This window comes from Calonectris borealis, chromosome 21, assembly GCF_964195595.1.
Source record: "Calonectris borealis chromosome 21, bCalBor7.hap1.2, whole genome shotgun sequence".
Classification (NCBI taxonomy): domain Eukaryota; kingdom Metazoa; phylum Chordata; class Aves; order Procellariiformes; family Procellariidae; genus Calonectris; species Calonectris borealis.
Window position 1 is genome coordinate 8256967 of NC_134332.1, and position 21849 is coordinate 8278815.

Consider the following 21849-nt stretch of genomic DNA (forward strand, 5'->3'; position numbering starts at 1 on the left):
GACCCACTACGCTCTTCCCTCCGTGCAATCTGGTTCCCCTTCCGCAACCACCAAGTGCCGCTTTTAGTGTCTGATCGATGCTGGGGATTTACAGCTGACTCAGGCACTCGGGGCTGTGATTTCTCTGCAGAAAGAAAGGTCATGGAGCAAGGGGATGTTGGGGAGGCAGGCCAGCTCATCCGAAAACTTTCCAGTGTCGCGTTGGTCCGAGCAGGGAATGTCACAACAACCTCTAGCCGACCTGGAGCTGGTCCCTGCACCCTGGGCACCCCCTCCAGCAGCAAATGCCACCGGTCACCTCCCTCGCATGCATTTTGCTCGGTGCATCTTGGCTAGCAGCGCCTGTTTGCTCCCACGGTGGCAATGGTCTGTGGAAGGTCATGGTCCTGCATAGGGCAGCGGGGGCTGAGGAGCATCGCTGCTGGTTGCATCTTGCAGACCAAGGAAAATCTGCAAGTGAGTGACCTTAGGGAATTTGCAGCATCCTTCCTCTTCAAATTCCCTAAGGCCAGTCATTGAGAAAGTCATTCTTTATCCCCTCTGCCCCTCCCAGACCTCAGGTTTTTCCCAAACCCAGGTATACTGAGTCTCTGCAATGCAATATTTGCCATGTTCCACCCCAAAGCGGCTGCCTTTCAGCACTATGAGTTAAAAAAGAGCCCCCAAAGCAGGATGCTGTAGAGAAGGAGGATGTGCTGGGGGGGGGTGGAGGGCTGTGGGGCGATGCTGCTGGGGCTGGTCCAGGTGAAAAGTGGCTGCAGGTGCTGAGCACGATGGTGCTCACTGGGGAACGTGGCTGCAAGGTCTCTGGGGGCTGAGGTTGCTGCAAGGTAAAGGCTTTTCTCTTTTTCCTCCCTGATCCTTGTTTTTGCTATAAATATCTCTAGCAAGGAGAAAGCTGTGGGCTTGCTGGTTAGTTATCTCTGGCTCTTTCCATCGTGAAGCTGCTTGGCTGCTGCTTTTTGGGACTGTGGTGGGGCTGAGCGTGCTGCCCCGTGCAGGGTCATGCCAGCTCTGCGCTTGTGCTTCTCAAGAGGTTTGTGTGCCGGGTTGGGGGTCCCTGCGGGAGCGACGTTGCTTAGAGCAAAGGTGTGAAACGCACATCGCATGTCCGAGGTGTGCTTGGGGGTGAGTGGAAGAAAGGCTTCTGTGCGTGTTGATGGGTCTGCGCATCCTTTGAACGTTCACGGCTCTCAAAGATCAAGGGCTGGGAGCTTCCCGTTTGTGAAGGTGAAAACTGAAGCAGGGAGAGATGATGTGTCCTGATGGGTGGGGAATTGGTGGCAGTGCTGGGTGCTGACCCGACTGGGCAGTCTGGTGGCTTGGGCGGGGAGAAGATGACTTGAAGCAGATTACAATGAAATGGCCACCTGCATGCAACAACACCTCTTGCTAATTCATCTCCCTTCCTTCAGTTGTTCTTGGAGCTCGATGTGGCCTCTGGTGAGGGACTTTACCAAGCAGGATCTGCATCTCCCCTCTCCCAGGAACAGGGGTGCTGAGCCCCGGGCCCTGGCAGCTCCTCAGGGTTGGGCTGTGCTTGGGTGCACAGGCTGGGTGCTGGGTGGCCAGGGACAGCCTGCTGCAGCCCCTGGGACCCAGCAAAACAACCTAGGACCTGGGACCTGCTCCGCTGCCGCAGTGGGGTGAGCCCCGCCGTGCTGGTGTGACCCCAGCATGAGGGTGCACAGGGCTGGAGCCCCGAGTGCCACCTCCTGCCCCAGAGGGGCTATTGCCTGTGTCTGATTTAATTCTCATGCTTCTGCCTACAAAGCAGCTATTAACTGAAGAGTCGTCAAGCCCGTAAATGTGCATTAGCTGGTTTTGTTGTATTTATGTGATAATTTAATTACCAGGGCTTTTCCCTAAATAGCCCTGTTTGTGGGAGGCTTTCGGGAGGGAGCAGGGTGGTGCAGCACAGGGAAGGGGGGCAGTGGCTGCTGTGTTTCCTGGGCTGGGAGCGGTGTTGGGCTGGGGCTGGGGCTGGGGCTGGGGCTGGGGCTGGGGCTGGGGCTGGGGCTGGGACGCTGCTCCGGGCTGGGGCACCTCCTCGGCACGTGGCTGCTGCATGCGCTTGTCACAGACGTTGCAGAAGGACATGGTATCTCTCCTAAACCTGAAACCACTTGGACATGGGACAGAGAGGAGTGCTCACCCCAACCTTTCCCCCTGCTATACGTGGGGAGAAAAAACATATTGGAGGGGAGCCGTGAGCCGGAGCAGTCGGATCTCCCTGAAACGCGAAGGGTTATCCAGTTTCTGTGCAGATTTGTCAACTGCTTCAAACAGGAAATTACTTCGTGTCTTGAAAAACCTCCAAGCACCTGTAACGCCGGGAAGCGCGGGGGAGCCGGCGCCCGCGCTGGTCTCGGCTCGGGGAGCCGGGCCTGAGCCCTCGGGCAGGTCTGGTCCGTCCCTCGGTGTGCAGGGGTTTGGTGTCCCCTGGAGGGAAGGGGGGTCCCTCAGGCGTGGTATAACGGGTCCTTGCACTCGCTTTTGGTGAGCAACCTGCATGGCACCACATCTCCACTCTGCCCTTGACGATTTCTTTCTAAAAGTGCTGTGTTGGTAAGGAATAAAGCGCCCACCACCCCGCACCACATCTCTCCTGGGACTCTTCCTGATTTTCTGTAGGTCCTACCAAAACACACAAGGGGTAGGTAAGGTGAAAGAGGGCTCCGCATCAATGGTGTCTGCAGTGGGCTGTGCTTGGCCATCGGCACGGGGAAAGGGGTCCTGCCCCCCTCCCCACTCTGCGGCACATGGTGGGGCTCCAGGCCCTCGAGGGTGAACCGGGGAGGAACGAGGCGCCCGCTTTGGGAAAGCAGCACACCAACCCGTGGCCGATTAAAGGGCAATCTGGTTTTGCTGAGAGCTGTTGGCTGCCTCGGCCAGCGTGATGCATTGCTCCGGCTCAATAAGACCTTCCTCCCCCTCTGACAGCTGTGCAATAGATCATGAACATATGCAAAAAAATAAACTGCATCAAAGCCACTTGGCAACTTAACTAACCCAATTCATAAATTAATTTCTATTCCTCTTGTAAGGGAGAAATCAGTCACTCCTCAAGGCTATTTGTCTCTATCGCTCATCTGGCCACATCCTTTCATAAATCTTCCCCGTAAGTCTGAACTGGTGATTGCTGGGTCAAGCTGTAATAACGCTCAGTGCCTGCGCCGGGCTCAGGGGCAGCCCTGGGGATGGTTTGCCCTGGACTGGGGCAGGGTTGCTTCTCTCTGCATCGCCTGCATCCCGTAAGGTTGTAGCAGAGTTGGTGTTTTGCAGCACGGTGCCGCTCTGCGGGTGCACGTGGGTGATTTTGGGGAGCACATGGTCCCCACCGGGGCAGTGTGGAGCTATGATGGTGAACCAACTCCTTGCAAAACGTGGGTGAATGGCACATGCCAGGTTTCCAGAGCTGCGCAGGAGGCGGCTGGTGACTGCAGGGTGCTGGGGGGCACGTGGAGGAAGGGTGGGTCCTTGGTGGGGGCCGGCACCGGGCTGGGTGTACCCCCGCGGCGTGGAGCTGGGGGAGTCTGAGCCCAGGAGGCAGCCACGGCTGCTCCCTCCGCAACTTTCCAAGATCCCATGGCTTTGCAAAATGGTGCCTTGCACCCCCAGCGCCGGATGGGCATCGATCCTGGAGCCCAGGTTAGCTTTTCCAACCAGGCAGACAGAAATCAGCTCTTCCCTGCTGTATCCCTCGCCCCGCTCTCCCCCCGCCCCGTAGAAAAAAATCACCACCTTTTCAGGCTGCCATCTGTTTATTTTGTTGGACTCGGAACTTGCTGAAATGTCTTTCGATGGATGAAGCAACGCAGAGTAGAAGAACAGAGCCTGGCAGGCTGCATGGTGAGTGGAAAATAGTTTTTTGGGACTTTCTGGAGTTTGAAGGCCCGATGATGGATGTGCATGCGAGGGATGGTAATGGCTTTATAAGTATCAAAACACAGAGCAAAAGAATAACTCTGCCTAATAGACTGAGAAATGTGTGTCGGACAGGATCCGCTCCGCTCCGACACGGGCGAGAGCGGCGGCGCTGAATGATGAAGTGCCGCCGGGCTTGGGAGCAGAGGCTTGTATTGGTTTAATGTATTGGAAAAAATGGTACAACTAGTTTTTAAAAAAATATTAGATACTCACTATGAATGTGTTGGAAAAGGCTGTATCTTGTCTCAAAATGAATCTCGAGGAGACGCGTTGCGTTCGCAGTGATCTGTTCGAGGGGCTCTGACCCGCCGGGCAGGGCTGCCCGTCCCATGCCTCCTGGCTCCCCTCTTGCTGCCTCCCCCTCTGCTTCTGGTGTCCAGACCCACTGACAAAAGTGATGGTTTTATGTGGAAATTTTGTGGGGATAAATATTTGCCTGTCAGCAACGCTAAGTCAGAGCATGATTTCTCATGTGCCATTTGGAAATGACATTTCCAAACAAAATTAGAATTTCCCATTGAGGGTTTTTTTGTCATTTGAAGTTGGAAAAGAGGTGAATTTGGGGAGTTTCTTGCCACACAAATGGAAGACTTGTTCATCCCCCCATGCTTAAAGCAAGGGGTTTTGGTGTCCCGTTTCCAACCTGGCTAACCCAGAAGCTGGGATGAGCTGGAAGGCGTGTGTGTGATCTTCAGCTGGGCGTGGGATTTACCAAAAGTGGGATGTTTTTTCATGTTTGCGGGGCTTTTTTTCAGGTCACCTGAACCCTTGTGACCTGCAACTTCCAGTGCCTGCAGGTACAAGTAAAACCAGTGGATAAAAAGGGGACGTGGGGGCAGATCACAGGTTTCCAGCCCTTCCCATGCACTGTGGTGGCTTCATCACTCGCTGCATCTCCTGCCGCAGCTTTTGGGTGGCCGCTGGCCCGGGTCAGTGTGTGCGAGCCGTGTCGAGGCAGCGCATGGCCACACTCTCCTGGAGCCCGAATTTCCCCAGGGCTGCGGCAGCTCCTGGGAGAGGGAGGGATGCAGCCAGCGGTGCTCAGAGCTGGTCCCCTGTGGTCCTTGCACCTCGTAGATCTGTGTCTGGACTTGCTTGGATGATGCGGTTGATCTTCACGCAGGGCCATCTGTGCAGTGACACTGCATGAAGGCAGGGGCTGAGCATCCCCAAGGATGCTGTGCTTTCAGACGGGCCAGCCCTGGGGCACAGCTCAGGTTTGCCGTAAAATCCAGCGCTGGGCAGGATGAGCAGGGACGCAGCTGCGGCTGCCTCCAGCCAGGACAAGCCCCGGTGGCTCTCGGTGTCCCGGTGCCAAGCCGGGACGGGGGCTCGGGAGGTGTGAAGCGGCGGCACTGGTTGCTCGTGGGGGTGGGTGAAAACTTGGTGAGCGCAGGGCTGCGCTGCAGCGGCTGCGGCAGAGTGCATGGAAATACAGCCGAGCCTTGCTAGGCTGCGGGGATGTCTCCGGGGCAGGCTTTAGGGATGTTATCCCTCCCGAGACCCGATGGCTTAGGTGACCTGCAGCCCTGGGAGGACGGTTCTGCCATCACCCAGCTCAGCTCACATCCAGAATATGAGGGGGCTAAAAATAGAATTTAAAGAACAAGCAGAAGAAAGTTTCCTTTCTGAAATATCCTGTATATCCAGAGCCACGTTAAGGCACCAGCAAGGTTTTTGACACCCTGTCTTGGCTGAGAGGTGGCGAGATAAATAAAACAACTCTCAAGAAGAAGTTTTTTTAAGAAATCCTTTTTTTCAGTGTGTCCAGTTCAACTCCCTGGGCTGCTGGGACAGGCTTTGAAGCGGCGCCTGTTGTGGTGCCACAACTTGGGGTTTTTTTGGATCCCCCTTGCCCAAATCTCTGCTGGGTATTTGAAATGAAGCTGCTTTTTCTCTGATGGCAAGGACTGGATTTCTTTATGCCTTGGGACACAAATCTCCCCCCAAATTCCTGAGAGCTGCTGCCTGCTTCTTCTTTGGCTCTGTGTGGTTTTTTCCTGTTTAATATGCTTTTTTTTTTTTTAAAAAAAAAAAAAAGGGGCAAAACAAAACATACCATTTCCTTGATTTAATGTGAGCCAATTATGGCTCACAGGCTGTTAACTTCATCACCGCTTCTTCCAAGAAAGACCTTGGTAAAATAAACCACCACGCCGGCGGAGCAGAGCAGAACTGGCAGCCGTGCCGGTGCACCGGGACCTGCCGTCGGGCTCCGCGTGTGACTGGCAAAGCCTCGGCTCGAGCCATGGCATTTTATTTCTCTCCCCCCAGCTGGAAAAAAAGCTAACGGCTCTGTCACACACATGCCCGCTAAAATATCCAACCACTTGTTGTACATCTGCTGACGGATACCAACTGGAAAGGAGATTAGGGCTCAGACTCCCGCGCTGGGCTGTCTGCCCCTCCTAATGAGGAACAGATTGGAGCCCTCGCCGTCGCTCGAGCGCGGCACGCTGCCTCCAGCGCCCGGCAAATGGCAAAATCAGGAGGGCTGGGGCGGCCGGCGGATACCAGGGCGCGGGCCAGCGTTATTAAACTGTGCCTGCAGCCAGGCATAGCCGGGGCCGGGGCTTGGGTGGATGCTGTGTGGGGTGCTGGGGGGTCTGCAGTGGGATGCTGGGGTCTGCAATGAGCCGGGTGGGACCCCGGGGATTGGGGGGTACCTGAGTTAATGCAAGGTTGCAATAAGGGCTGGCATGGGGTACTGGGGATGCTCTGTGGGATGCTGTGCTTCCCCCAAGAGGGTCCTTGCCCCTGCGTCGTCCTGCCCATTGCCCCCAAATCACAGTGATTCACACATCTGGAGGCAGGATCTGACCCCTCCGACCTGGGCACTGCTGGCTTGGGGACCTGGAGCCGAATGGTGTCCAGCCACAGTGAAATCCCGCATAGGACGCATCACCTCTGGCGCGGCGTTTCCCAACGCCTTTGCCTCAGGAAGAAAAATGCTCATGGCATTTAAAAGCGCCCTGGGGATGTCCCCAGGAGCAGGGTGCGGGGCCTCAGCCACAGCCGTTGCCCCAGGGTTTTGCACGCCGGCTGCGGCTCCAGGACCTGCAGACCATGCGCGTGTTCGCCGGCGGTTGCGTCGCCGTCTCCTGAATTGCTCCGTCCCTTGGCTGGGGGCCAGCGCAGGAATGTTAACGTTTTTCTGCAGCTAATTCGGGGCCGTGGGCAGACCCGGCGCTGCCTTCTCCCTCCCTCCCCACCGCTGGCGCTTGTTTTATTTTATGTTTCTTTTCAACGGCAGTTGAATTGAAAATTAAGATGTGCTGGGACCTAATCCCAAATAAAAATGCCAGTGCGTTCCCTGCGGGGCCCTTGGTTTAACCTCTGAAGCGGGCAGCGCCGCGCCAGTCGTGCAGCCCTGCGTGCGGCTCAGCCGTGGGGACGTCGTCCCTGTCCCCATCCCGGGGCTGGGAGCGAGGGCAGAGGGAAACCCGGCTCCTTCCCTTTGGCAAAGCGCTTTCCACCGGTGGCGGGGTGGGATTGCTCATAAATGGTTTGCCTTGCTGGGAGTTTGGGGATTGCAGCCTGCGGGGTGCCCTCGCCGAGGAGGATGATGGTCTCCTGGGCCCCATGGGACTGTCATGCTGTGCGTCATCTGCCAGGAGCCTGCCATCGCCGGCTCCCTGCGGGACAAGGGACAGGGACAAGGCCATGTCCCAGCCGGCGCTGTGACACCGCGGCAGGCAGGCTGGCATCCGGCTGCCATCGACACCTGGCCACCGGCAGAGAGGAGCGGGATTGCCACTGTGGCCTATAAAAAGGCAAAGATGAGCTGGGATTCCCATACAAGGGAGGCAGCTGTGTCCTCGAAGCAGGAGAATAAGGAGCTTTTTATAAGCCCATATTTGCAGGCACCTTTTAACCCATTTATCCTGCTGACAGAAAATCTTGTGGATGAAATCTGGAGTGAAAGCAGAGACCTGAAAGCACGTTTCTGCTCCACTGGTGATGTTAACGGGATAATCTTGTTTGAGCCCCCTGTTAGTCCTGGAGTGAATCTTGAGAGTTCCTGGGCAGGTATTAATTTATTTTACTGGCATAACAGCACTCTGCCCCATGATCCTGGGGTGTGCCCCAACACCCCAGCCCTCAGTTGCGTTCCCATTCGAGGTCATTAGAAGTGGCACTAAATACTTTCAAGTGCTCTTAAACAAAAGTAGCTTTGAGGTTTTGAAGATCAAGATGCACCAGATGGACCAGGATTTTATTCAGGGGCCTTTGGGCCAAGCCTTACATGCATTAAAAAAAAATCTTTACACATCTCCATAGCCTTTAGTTTCTCTGAGTTTTGTGAAAATTGGTGGCTGGATAGAGGAGGAAAAATCCAATAACTTGTCCCTGCCACGGGGGAAAACTGTTATAGGCAGCCTGTGCCCACACCGGGAACCAGCTGGCCCTGACCTTGGCTCCTCTCCCTTCCCACCAGCGTTGCTGCAGCTCCTCTGGGTTTTTTTCATTGCACTTTTAAACCCCACGTGGCGTGTGTCCCCCCCGGCCCCTGAACTCTCCCTCACCCGCCTGTAGCCACCGCGGCAGGTAGGAGCGGCCCCGACCCCTCACTCCCAAAATTCATTTCCCCTGGGAAAGCCTCCTAAGCCGGTTACACATCCCGCTGCTCCCCGGGGACCTAACGGGTGAGCCAGACCTTGCAGGAGGATGAGACGGGAAAATCTGGGAGCGAGAAGGAGCAGGATTTATACAGGAGAGTGATGGGAGGTGCCATCCCTGCTCGGTCCCCGTCTCATCCCGGGGGCTCCCCGGCTTTCGGGGAGCACTTGCCGGGTGTCCTGAGCCCCTGGGGCTCTGCCCGTGTCTGGAGGAGCTCATGTGAAACCCATTAAAAGCATAAGGAAAGGGAGCACGATGGTTGGGAATCATTTTGTTTGGGTTTCTAAAACGTGCGCATGAAAACACCGTGTGGTTTTCTGACAAATTTGAAACAGCGCTGCTCAATTCGCTCCAGCGCTGCTACTGTTGATCTAGCAGACTGTAAAGCATTTATTGGAGTTGCTCGAGGCGAACTTAAGCATCTGTGGAATAACAAGTCCAGGAAGTAATTGCATCCACAAGGAAAATATTTTTATGTATAATTCAGTGACCCATTTTATAAACATTGCGGTTCCACCTTGGACTTTTTTTTTTCTCCTTTTTTTTTCCTTTTTTTTTTTTTTTTCATCCGCAGCCTTCCCTATCCAAGCGTCTGAGGTTAGTGAAATATGCGGGCTTGTGTTTGGTGGCTCCGTGTTCAGTAAGGCACGGCGCTGGGCAGGAGGTGCGGAGGAAAGCCCCGGCGCTGCGGGGGGGCCGGGGGTCCGGCTCCGGCGGGGCTCTGGAGGTGGCACCGCGGCGGGGGGACGCCGGCGCTGGGCGCTCCGGAGAAGCAGGGAGACAGCGTGGATTGCTCCTGCCGAGCTTGGCAAGCGCAGAGGAATTGTTTCGGGGCAAGGGCTTTTCTTTCTTCCTTAGCGAACCAGCTTTACGAGAAGATGAGTCATTTACAGCCTGGGTGGCATCGCGCTCGGCGCAGGGTTGCAGAGCCCGGGGGGGGTCTCCGCATCGGGACGTGCAGTTCCATGGGTGTCCCCGGCCACGGTGCCCCTGCGATGCCTCTGTTGAGGGGCAGCGGGTTCACCCCATGCAGAATTTTTCAATTCCTGCAACGTCCAGTTTTGGGGGGTTTTCTGGTTTTTGCACCCCCCCGCCCCACCTTTCTCGACCCAGGAGCCCCGCTGGCTGTGGCGGCACAGCGCAGCTCGGAGCTGGAAGGAGCTGTTGCACAAAGACCTTTTGGAGGGGACTGGGCACAGCTGGTTTGGGAACCAGCATTAGATACGGGTGTTTAAATGGGCGATAGCGTAAAAACATAGATGTGCTCTAACAGAACAAAGTTCTGCAAAGATAAAGCCACAAAACACCTTATTAAAATTGCACTTAATTTTTGTGGGGTTAATATTGTGGGGTTTTTTGTAGGTGCGCTGGCACCTTAGCCAGGGTAGGACTGCCCCTCCTGGGGCAGGGGGTGGGATTGATGGCACGGGAGCTCATTCCCCCTTCTCCCACTTTGCCTGCCACAGATTTGTTGGCATCTTTATCCCTTGGGGGAATAAAAATCCCACCCAGTCTGAACTGCAAAGGCATGTGGGTGCTGTGCCATGAGACCAGCGGGCGTCCCATGGGTCCCCATCCTCCCTGCAGCACCATGGGGAAGCCACCCCCCCCCAGTGCCTGCGTTGCTGGGGAGGACCCATCGCTTCCCAGCAGGCAGCGAACCCCCGGCTCCTGCCCCCGTCTCTCCCTGTGCACAAGGCATGGCTCGAAGCCAGGCAGCACTGAAAATTGGAGGGCAAAACTCAAGTCGGAGGTGCCAGGCGGAGCCTCCCCTGCTTTTCCCGTTGCTTCCATCGCCCCCAAACTGCCGTGCCCTGGGTGCAGCCGCGCCCCTGCCCTGGCACGGTGATGCCAAGGGCAGCCACAGCCCCGGGGCCGGGCGCCCCTCCAGGAGGGAGAAGAAAACAAAACAAAACAGGCCTGGGAGTAAATATTATCTGAATATAAAGGAACGCGATGTTTCTTCATATGGGTCTAGAATTTCTGCCTTTTAACAGCTAACCTTGACTCAGCCAATATCCACAACATGCAGCCCTGGCCAAAATATGCTGGGCCTTAAAGTACCACAACAGCTGTTTTTCTTGCTAAAATATGACATTAAATTTTTTGGACGGCTGGATGCTTCCTTGATGAAAGTGGAATAAGGGGCTATTTCTCCTCTCTCTCCTCTCTCTCTCCTCCCGCTCCTGTCTTTTCTCCTCCTTCCGTGCAAGGCAATAAAGCCCAAGCCTTTGCAGACATCCCGTGCGGGCAGCCGGCCGATGCGCCCGCGGGGCCGGAGCCCCGGCTGCAACCCGAGAGAGGGGGCTGCTGCTCGCTGAACCCCCCCTTGTTATTCCTGGATCCCTCCCACGCCCCGGCAGAATCGACGCCAGCAGCAGTTACAGCCCTGACATCTTGTTTTGCCGATGGTTTGTAGTATGTCAAAAATGTTCCGCTTTTAAAACGAGGGCACCGGCAGGGGGGCCGGGGGCGGTGGGGCTGGGGGGTCCCCCGGTGGGTTTTGTACTTCGGACCCCCCATCGTCACGAGAGAGGCAGTTTGGGGTTTTCAAGAGCTCCAGCCAGTGGTGCAGGGCAGGAGCCCAGCGGCCACATCTGGCCCCCTGACCCAGCGCTGGTCCCTCTCCCTGAACCGACCCGTATTTTGAGAAATCACCAGTGGCGTGAGCCGGCGCTGGCCAGGATTCGCCCCTCTTCCCCCTGCAATGGCAGCGAGGTCACACGTGGGGTTTGCAGGCAGCCGTGTGCCGGGGTGGTGCAAACAACGCTGCGGTGGCTTTTGGTTCGGTGGTCACTCGGCACGAGGTGTGCCTTTCCGGACAGCGTGTTTGTCCGCAGGTGCTTTTGCTGAACAAGCCGTGTTTCCCAGGCTGCGGTGGGCACTGGGATGGGGATTTGCAGTGGAGTCACCGCCCTGGGGCTTAAAACATGGGAATGGCTGCAGCAGGAGGAGGGATGAACAGTGGGATGTGCCCCGGCCAGTGCCGGCGAGGTGGCTCTGCTCGTCAGCGCTGCGGCCACCCGCGAGCAGCATCGCCCAGTGGCACCTGGGTGCGGGTCCGGGGCAGCTCGGGGCACGCTGATGCTGATGTGCCTGAAACCCATGCACGGGTGATGTGGGCAGCATCGGGATGGGGTGTCCGCTCCCCTCGTCCCCATCCCATCCCCACCTCTGGAAGCACTGTGGTTCCTTGTCCGGTTCCCCGTGCACTGTTGAGAACAAAGTCCCTGCCGTCCATGCCTCATCCTCCCTTTCTTTTTCCTTTTTTTTAATGATCAGCTTGATTTTTAATGGGAGACAGAAGAATTTTTAAAAGGGAACCAAACCAGGATGAGGGTTTCACTGCCCGGAGCTTCCCGGGCTCCTTTATTTTGACTGGGGTCTGACATCTCACGGGCTGATGAACCGGGAGCACCGGTAAGACGCTGCGCGGGCAGCGTGGCATCGTGGCCACAGAGTCATGCCCAGGGGCTCCAGCCCCGACTCAAGGCTACCCATCGCTCCTCTTATTTCCTTAACGATTTCGCTGCAGTACCTTATTTATACCTAACCCTTTATCCGCCAAGCCACCGTGCTCGCTGTGCATGTATTTCTTTACGGAGACCCACGAGTACTCGTGGTGATGGGGATGCAGGCAGGGGGGTGCGCGGGGTGCCAGGCTGGGTCCCCGGCGGTCCCTGTGTGTGTGTATAAGGTACGTGTTCCCCTTTCCCCGGCCGGCGAGCATGTGGTTGGAATTAGCAGCGCGGCTGCAAGGGGGAGCGGGCAGCTGGGTTTCTCCGGAGCGTTTCAGTGCTTAATCTCTGAAGAATGCAGAATGTCTGTCTGGACGCCCCGGCCAAGATCAACTCTGCGGCACGGGGAGGCCAATATAAACGTTCATGTTTTGTGTCACCGAGATTTCATTAGATGTTTTTTATGTAATTGCATAAGTCGAACTACCGTGATGAAAATGCCACAGCGAACAAATGAGATGAATTGTGAAACCTCTCCTTCGAGGAGACGCTGGCCTCCTCCAGACCACGGGGATCCAGCTCCAGCCTCTTCCAAGGCGCTTGTGACCTTTTGGGATAAATAAGAGGCTGTTTGCCCGTCGTCCCCCGCCTCCACCCCTCACCCTGACGTCAGGGCGAGCTCAGGCCTCAGCCGGGCAGCCGGTCCCATGGCCGGTGCTGGGAGGCAGAGGGGCTGGTGGCCCCACACTCCCATGGGCTCCCATCCTTCTTCTGAAACCCGCGGGGAGGCAGCAGGACGGGGGCAGAGGAAGAAAAATCTCTCCTGTTTCTTGGCCGCCCGACATCCAAGTGCTCTGTGGCATCTGATATCACCACCCTCTTGGTTTGGTTGTGGCGGAGAGGGCGAGCTGCAGGGCTCGGCTAGCATTTGCAGCGACGCTGCGCCCCATCTCTATCCTCTGACCCTCTCCGCTAATGATAACGACTTTGTTAATTTGTCCCTTAAAGGCCTGTGCTTCCCTGATGATACAGATTAATAGCAATTTAATTAGGCCTTTATCAGTGCCTGCTCGGTTCAAACATCAGGTTCCCTGATGCCAGGCAGCTCCATGGGCTGGGAAGCACCGGGACCGGACACCGCTGCTCCTCCCTGGGATGCGAGGGCTCAGCAGTGCGGCACCCCGGCACCCGCCACCTTCCCCAGCTGCACGCCCATCCCGGTTCTCCTTCGTGGCTCGGCAGCATGGACACCTACACGGACCCAGCGGGACGGCAGCCTGGCGCAAAGCCCCTGGGTTTTGCTCCCAGGGGAGGTTTTCCTGCAGATGCACAGCGGGGATGGGGAAGGCAGCCGGCAGCGCGGGAGCCCCGGGTGCTGCATCCCTGCGGCGGCTTCTGCGAGACGGGCTGGAACGGTCGCCCTCGCCGCAGACACATCTGCTGGGCGGGAGGGCCTGGAATTTGGGATATTGTTTTTCTGGCGGGGAGCAGTGGGTGCCAAAAGCCTGATAAATTAATCACCTCTGACATGGGTCAGTCCGGCTTCTGGCGTGCGCAGGCTGGGCCCCCCGAGCCGCCGAGCGGAGACGGTGCTGCTGCAACGCGAAAGTTCATTATGCAGCAAAGCTGCTGGGAAGAGGAGCGGGTTTTGGCTGGGCTGGGAGGGGGCAGCCGCTGCCGGCGGGGGGCTCGACCGCCCTGCTCCCCCGGGACGGCCGGCTGCAGGAGATGCGGTGGCATGACTCTTGCCAGCCGCCTGTGCTTGGCGATGCCGCAACCTGACAGTGCTCATCGCCTGTTTTGGAGCAGGGCCTGGCTCGGCTGCTGTAAGATGCTGGCCCTTGGGAGATGGGAACGTATTTAGGATTTGTGCAGCTCCTGGCACAGCAAGGTCCTTGGTCAGGGACTGCTGGAGTGCTGGTGGGCATACAGAGCCCAGGGGAGGCTGCACGGGATGGGGACGTGCAGCGTGCAGGAGATGTGCAGCGTGCAGGAGATGTGCAGCGTGCAGGAGATGTGCAGGACGTAGCAGGGGTGCAGCTGCTGGAGGTCCTAGGCAGCTTTTTGTAGGCACTCACCCCAGTCCCTGCAGGCAGGTGTTTGCTATCGGGGGCTCGGGGCTGGATGTCCCACCCTCTGTGTGCTGGTGAGCCTGGAGCTGGGCCAGTGGGGTGATGCTGGTGCAGCCCAGCGCATGGTCCAAGGTGGGAACACGCTTCCCCCCTCCCATGATGAGCAGCATCGTGGACCCATTGCAGTAGGGCTTTGCTTTGTGGAGGTCCGATCGATCCAGTCTTTTGCTGGCTGCTCAAGCCCAAGGCAAGGCAGGCTGAGCCCGCACCTCGCCAGGCTCCTCTTGCCCTTGGGGAGGGGATGGGGGCCCTGCAAGTCTGTGCTGGTAAAGGGTGTCCATCCCTGGGGGTGGCAGTCCCTGACCCTGGAAGAGTCCCCACTGCTCACAGCGCTTTCTGGAGAGGAGACGGTGAAGGGCTTCGTTCACCCACTGCTGGGGTTTCTGCACTGCTGGGGAACGAAGGGGATTTTTCTGTTTTTAATGACTCCACTTACCGTCTGCCTCCTCCCCATTTTATTTACTCTCCCCTCTCGTTTGCTGCTTCCCTTCCCCATAACTGCCAGCATCCCTCCCTCTGCCAGCAGCAGCATTTGCTTTACCTTCCCCAGTCTTTCTTGGGACCTTTTCTGCTCAGAAAAGGAGAAAGAGGGAAGCAGAGCAGGGAGCAAAGCTTGGAGGAAAGGGTCCCATCGGCATCTTTGAGAGCATTACGGGCTGCGTTTGTGCCTCGCATTCACCAAGGCGTTTGCAGGCGCCGCGCAGGGCAGGACCACGCTGCTCTGGGTGGCAGAAGCCGTTCGGGGCAGGAGGTGTTAAGACACACGGCAAGTGCTGCAATCTGTGTTTGGGATCTGAGCAGATCTTATCAGGATGATGCAGAAGCCTCCCTCCATCCCTCCTGTCTTCTTGGCTTGCTTGCTCTCCTTGTCTCCCCCCCCTCTTTTTTTTTTTTTTGTCCAGACATAATTAATGTAAACCAAATGCTTTGTGCACAGCTGCTGGCATCCTGAAACCGTTTTGTGTGTGGTCTTTCCTTTAGCCCGGACAGAGATGGAGCAAAACTCTGAGCACTATCCCAGACCTGCTTGGGTAGAGAGCAGCATCTATTGCACAAGAGGCACCTTGAGTTTCTGCCTTCCCCTCGTGGGATGAGGTTATGCGATGGCTGGTTGAACTGGTTTAAATAAAACCATAGAGCTGCCCAAAAACTTCATCTCCCAAATCCAGCCAAACCCAAGCTCAACATTTCTTGCTGGTTGAAGGAAATTTGCTTAACTGAAACCCCAAATGTCTGTCTCATTTTCGTGGCTGCCTCTGCATGTCTTGGTTCCCCCGGGGCTGGATGTTAATGTACCAAAGCTGCTGCAGGAAGGATGTCCTCGTGCTGCGTCTGGCACCTTCGGACCTGGGGAGCAGCGAGATCTTGCGATTTATTTTTTTCCAGCCAACGGGCTAATTTCTGATCACTGCTATCGCTTGGTATTGCCACTGGATCTTTAGGGCACGAGGTGTGAGGGAAAGAAAGTATCTGTTATGCTCCCAAAAGCCCAAGCAGCGGCAGAGCCTCTTGCATCCCGAGCGGCTCCCGACCGACCGCAACCCCTGGGCTCCCCGTAGCGCTGGTGCCAGGGCTGAGGGGTCCTGCACCCTCTGCAGCCCCCCCCAGCACTGCCCCTGCGGCCGCCCCTTCCCAGTCCCTCCCAGACGGTGCTTTTCTCCTCCATTGCTCCGATCGTTCCCTTAAAACCCCAGCGTGGCATCTGGGATCATCAGCAAAAAATAGCAACTTCCACGTCCCACATCCTGCTCGCTCGCCGGTAGCACTTTGGGTGTGTTGGGAGAGATGCAAAGTACCAAGGGATGCTCGGCTTCGAAAAATCCCTTTTTTTTTGCCAAACACCCCGCCGGGGCAGCGGATGCAATCCTGCCGTGGTGCGGCGAGGGCAGCCGAGCACCGCCGGCATGCCGGCTCACCCCGGGTCCTGTGGTGAGTCAGTGGCTGAGCATTTTGCAAACGCTTAAGCTAAATGGGAAGCATCTGACGGCCCTGCTATGGACGTGCTTTGGATTCCAGGGCGATTAGGATGCTGCAGATGCCTGGGCGAGAAGGTGGCCTGGGTGGTGTTTCTGGGAGAGACCACTCTCACGTTTCTGCTCAAAAACCCTCCCCCTGTTGTTGCCGGGAGCGGGGGGGTGACACCTCTTGAATGCATCCTCCCATAGAGGCTGAGCAACTGGGGCACGTCTTGAGGTGGCTCCTTCTGGGGCGGCTCTGAGCAAAGGGCTGAGCAGAAAACCCATGTGCAATGGAGCAGTCACAGTCGGGGGCAATATTTGCAATTTACTTTTCCCTTCCTCAGACAAAGGCATCAGTCTGGAGAGCGCGTGCATGCGTCCACACAATATTTTAGTTAAAAAAAAATAATCTGACTTTCCGTGGAAAACTAGTTTCCATGGAAAACTTTCAACCAGCCCATGGTGGGGTGTCTGGAGAGGCTCGTGTATCCAGAAGGGATAATTTCTGCTCTTAGCGCTTGGTTGGGTGATGCTCACAGGAGAGGGGAAGGGTCCTGACTTGCAGGGAAATGCTCCCTGCCCCGGCCTCGCATCCTCGCACCCAGCCCCAGCCCCACTCCAGGATGCTCCAGGGCCGTGGGGCTGGTAAGCACCAGAAAAAAAATTGTCTGCACCGAGTGCCCCACCGCTCCTGGGCGATGACAATTTTAGATGAGTGAGAGGTTGAAAAATAGTGAGTGAGATTTTTTAAAAGGTCACCTTGGCCAAGGAGGCAAAAATTCTTCCTTGCGCGAGTGAGATGCTTTAGGAACTGCCTTAAAATTAATCCAAAACATGAGCCCAGCTCCAAATGAGTGGGACTTGGCAAGACGACTGGACACATTATCTTTAAATATAGGCAGGCATCCCGGAGGGTTTCTGGTGGTTTTCCTGGTCACTTCTTATTCCTCCGTCTCCCCCTTCGCTCCCCCCTCCTTGCATAATTCTCTCTATTTTAATGCCTCTTTCCACATTCTGGGTAGTCGTTTGTTTATTGGTATGAAGTCTCCCCGACCCAGGCAGGGTTGCAACACTGCAAGAGCTTTTGTGCCGGGATGTTTTGCTGGCAGCGGCACTTTTCCTCGGGAGGGCATTGCCCGGGCGGCCAGCAGCCTTTGCCCCCCGGGGGCTGCGGCTCTCAAGGGCTTGCAAAGGTTTTTCAAAGGTGGAAACACCTCTGGCTTTTGGGTTGGGGCTCTGATGGACCCCAATCTGTGCAAAACTGGGGTAAGACCCTGTGTGCCTCTGACCCTCCATGCAGTGACCCGAGTGGGTCCTCACGGGCAAGTGCAGCCCCCGAAACCCCTGTGCCAGGGGCAGGGTGCCCGGCGGGCTGGCAGGCTTGCGAGGACGGGCTCTGCGGCGCTTTTCTGAACTATTCAGCTCCCTTCATCCTTTTCCCACCTTAAAGGCGAAGCTGGGGGCGTACAGAAAACGAAGGGGACTCGATTTAGGCTGGGAAGGAGAAGCAAGCCCCTTACCGCTAAAGCAGGGAGGCTCAGGACCTGCTCGGGCTTTGAAGAGGGCTGTTGGACATGTCTGGACATACAAAGACACATCTGTCTTTAATCCTTCCCTCTGTAACTGAGACCAGGTCCAGGCAGGGCCACGGCAAACCCTCGCCGCGTGCTGCAGGTACGTGTGCGTGTGCGTTTGAAGGGCCTTGGCAATGCAGCGGTGCTAGACCGGTTCGAGCCACATGTTCTCGCAAATGCAGCTTCCTATTGACTTGTTAAACATTTGCTATTTATCAGATTTTGCTTTTAAACTGTCTGTAACAGTCTGGGAGAACTTGTGTCAAAATCCCTTCCAGATGTGAAGGTGCTACCCGATACTTTGGTTATAACCTGGACCCTTGCTCCTGCTCCATTCAGATTAGCTCAACTACTGTGAAAACGAAAATGCAAATAAAGACATAGAAAGAGAGGAGAGAGGCATGTAAAACTTCCCCCAAACCTTCCCTTTTACAGGCAAAACAGATCCTGCCTTTATAAGGAGATCATGAGTTTTATCAGTGAACATTTGCTTTGCTGGAAAACCACAGGTAAGCAGGGGAGAGCAGCCACCATCCCTGTCTGTCCACGCGGGTGTTTTTTTGAAAGCATTATTGACTTTTTTTCCCCATTGAAATAACGTTTCTTTGGGTCTGGGGCTTCCAGACACATCAGCTCGTTTTATGAGCATCAGATGATGTGTGCAGTTGGAAACCTGAGCGGTTCCCTTGCATTCGGAGCACATGGATCAGATAACGATGGTTCGTTAAATGCTCATTGAAAGGCTGTTACAAGGTTGGGAACTTTTCTTAGCAGCACCCGCTCTGCAGACACGCTGCCCTGTCCGTCTCCAGAAGAAGCTCTGGGGCCACAAGATATTCCCAGATTGAAACAACTTCTCTCGCTCCATGGTATCTGTCAGATCGTATACGGCCCGAGCCAGCTCCCATCGTAGCGAGGGAGGGTTTTTCCACTGACTTTAAGAGGCGCTGGACCGGGGCCATCCTCTGTGTAATGCGGATCCGGGAGTGTGCGTGATGCACTGCATGATGACAGAATTTCTGGGAGATTGGCCTAAACCAAAAAACCTTGGAGTGCCGCTCCCTGGGACCGCTCCGCCGGAGGAGCGGGGAGGCTGGAGACACCGAACCTGGACCTGGAGCGGGTTTTTGCAGCTGTGAAAGCATCCCCGCAAGAGCCGAGCGAGCCCGGCTGCTTTGCATCTGCCCTTCCCCAGGTCGGGGACTCGGCGCTCGGGTTTGGTCGCTTGGGTCGAGTCCACCATCCGTGTCCGTCTCCGGTGCTGCCGGGGGGAGCGGACACCTGCAAGTGTGCGAGGGGCTCCCTGCCCGACCCCCCGGGAGCCGAGCGGCTCAGCCTGTCTGCAGCACCGCAGCCGAGCTCCCCCGTCTCCCGAAAATAGCCCGTTGCTGCCGCAGGCTGCTGAGCAGTGCTGGGTATGGGGCTGCCCTGCCCACGCCAACCAGGCTGGAAAGTTTGGTTGGAAATCTTGGTGAAAGGCTGAGAGGAAAGAGGAGGAGAAGAGAAACCTGCTGGGACGTTGCATGGCGTTGTTTTAAGCAAAATCCTGATGCATCAATGTTTTTTTCTCTTCGCTGCTTTGCACCCATGCAGAGGTACTGCTTTACTGACCCCGCAGTTGCATCTGCTCTAACTCCATCCTGCGCTGCTGCAGAAAGGTGTTGTTTCTGCAGAGCAGCGCTGGCCACAGCACATCCCACCCTGCCCTCCCTGGGTGCCCCCCAACTCCTCTGAAGCACAGGAGACCTCCTTCGTGCACCCAAAAAAGATGTGCCTTGGGGCTGGGATAGCTGGAGCAAAGCTGAGAGATACCAAGTGGTCCCAGATGGGTGCTTCAGTTGCTCCATCTCCCCTTTTTTCCAGGATGACAGATGGGGCTGGTTTCTCATAGTGCATCTGTAGCATGTCCAGGGCTGTGGAGCCCTGGGTCTGTGTAGGACATTGGTGTAGGACATCCCTCTTACAGGGCACAGACGTCTCCTGCACATCAGAACCGGAGGGTGATGGAGGAGCCCAGGGCAAGACCTCTCCCTGGGCCTCCCCACAGAGCTCCTGCCTCTACCTGCACAAAAAATCACCGCTTTTCAATTTCCAGGGGAATCAGGTTTCTTTGGTCCTCCCTGGGAGGAGGCAGGACTTCCCTGGAAGTCCCGGTGGATGCATCTCCTTGGGATGTCCATCACCGCTCCCGATGAGCTGCATCTGCCTCAGGCTGGAGCAACAGCACTTTCTGAAATGAGATAGCGTCGCTGCAGCCTAAAAGGCATAAAAATGGTTAGAAGGAAAACCTTGGCCCCACGGTCTGTGAGTTAACCTGGCAGGGCTGGCCAGGCTGGCTCACCACTTGAACGTGCACGGAGGAACGGCGGTGCGAGGGTGAGGAGGGAAGAGCGGCGTGTGGAAAAAAAACCTGAAGCGGTCTTTCAAAATCACATGGTGATAAGGCGTTTTCTGGAGTGCCCCATACAGCTGGCAGCAGAAACCAGGCTTTTATGTTTTGGTCTGGCTAGTTTTTCACTTTCTGCAGCCAAAGGGATCTGGATAAAGTTTGCCTGGAAGATTAGCTGGCACCGAGCCCGCCTAGACATCTCTGGAAGCCTCCCCTCGAGCAGGAGTAGGTCCTAATTCCCCTCTTGTCCCTGCCCTGCCGTAGGCGAGCACGGGGGAACGTCTGTCCCCTGGAAGGGATGGTTCGACCAGGCCACCCCGAAGCCCCGTCGCTGCCCACTGGCCCCTGCGCCTGCTGCAAGATCCCCTGCTGCGGGGCTGCAGCCTGCGGCCAGCCCTCTGCCCCCCGGCACGCCGGGTCCCCACTCCTCCTGCGGTGGGGACGCTGGGGAGCGTGCCGAGGTGAGCGGGGTCCCGGGGGATCCCTGCCACCGCAGTCCCTGCGTGCGGTGGAGACGATGCCCTGCAGCCCGAGGGGTGGGACGGGAGCACGAAGCCTCGGCACCGGCGTCTGGCTTTTGGGGCTTTGCATCAGCCCTCGCCTGGGGACGCGCGTCCTTCATGTGGTCTGTCCCCACGCCGAAACCGAGCAGGGAAATGGGGTGCGCGGGAGCCCCCCGAGCAGGGCTGGCCTCCCCCAGCGCCAGCTCCGGGGCAGATGTACCCCAGCCGCTGCACGCCAGATTCGGCACCGGCTGCGGTGTCCGACCACATCTGAGCCGCTGGCTCCGGGGCAGAGCTGGCAAGGGATGGAGGCGCGGGAAGAGAGGCCGTGTGATGCCGTCCCCACGGGGCCGGCGGGCACCCCACGCTGCCGCTGCGGCCCAGACACAAAGCAAATGGGATTTTGTGCCTGGGGAGGCATCGCGGAGCAGGAGGGAGGCTGGCAGGCTCCTGCCCGCCCTTGTCGCTGCTCTCTGCTGCTGCGCTGGTAGCAGATGCCGATGCCTCTGGAGCGGAAAGCCAGTCCCTCCCCGCTCATTCCTTTTTTCCTTTTTTTATTTCTTTTTTTCTTCCCCCCCCGCCCCCCGCCCCCGGCTGATCTTAAAAAAAGCCCGGGCGGTTTGGGCTTCGTGAAACCCAAATGCCTTTTGCAGCATCAAGCCCGGATCCCATAAGTAATATCCCAGCGTTCGAGAATAAGACAGTATATGAAGTAGACGGGGAGCTATAAAGACGCTTTAAAAGGGGCAATAAAAGTTTTGGGTTTCATATCGTCTTACCAAAGAAGAGAATAACAGAGAAGCAGGAAATTTCAGTAGCAGACATGACAAAGGTCACAGCACTCAGACTGCACCTTAGACGAAAACACCTACTCTTATGAAAACAGCAAGAATTTTTGGCAGGGGCTCAAGAGCTCTTACAGGCAAAGCTCTCCGCAGCGCTAAAAGGTTACAAGAGACTGTTTTGTCTACGTTGCTGTAAATGTTTATAATATTTCCCTGCATTTGTATTGCAGGGGATATCCTGCCCCAGCGATAGCGGATTCAGCCCGTGCACCTTCCTCCCGGGTGTCAGGGTGCCCGGTCCCACCGCAGTGGGTGCTGCTGCCGGCGCGCGGCTGATGCCTCGGCAGGGATCCTGCGGATGTGCCCGGCTGCTTTTCGGCCCCGAGGGTGGGTGCTGGTCCCACGCTGGGTGCAGAGGGATGGATGGTTTGCACGGTCGGAGCAGCGCCCTGGGGCATTAGCAGGGAGAGGGGAAAAAAGTAACCTTGCCTAGGATTTTA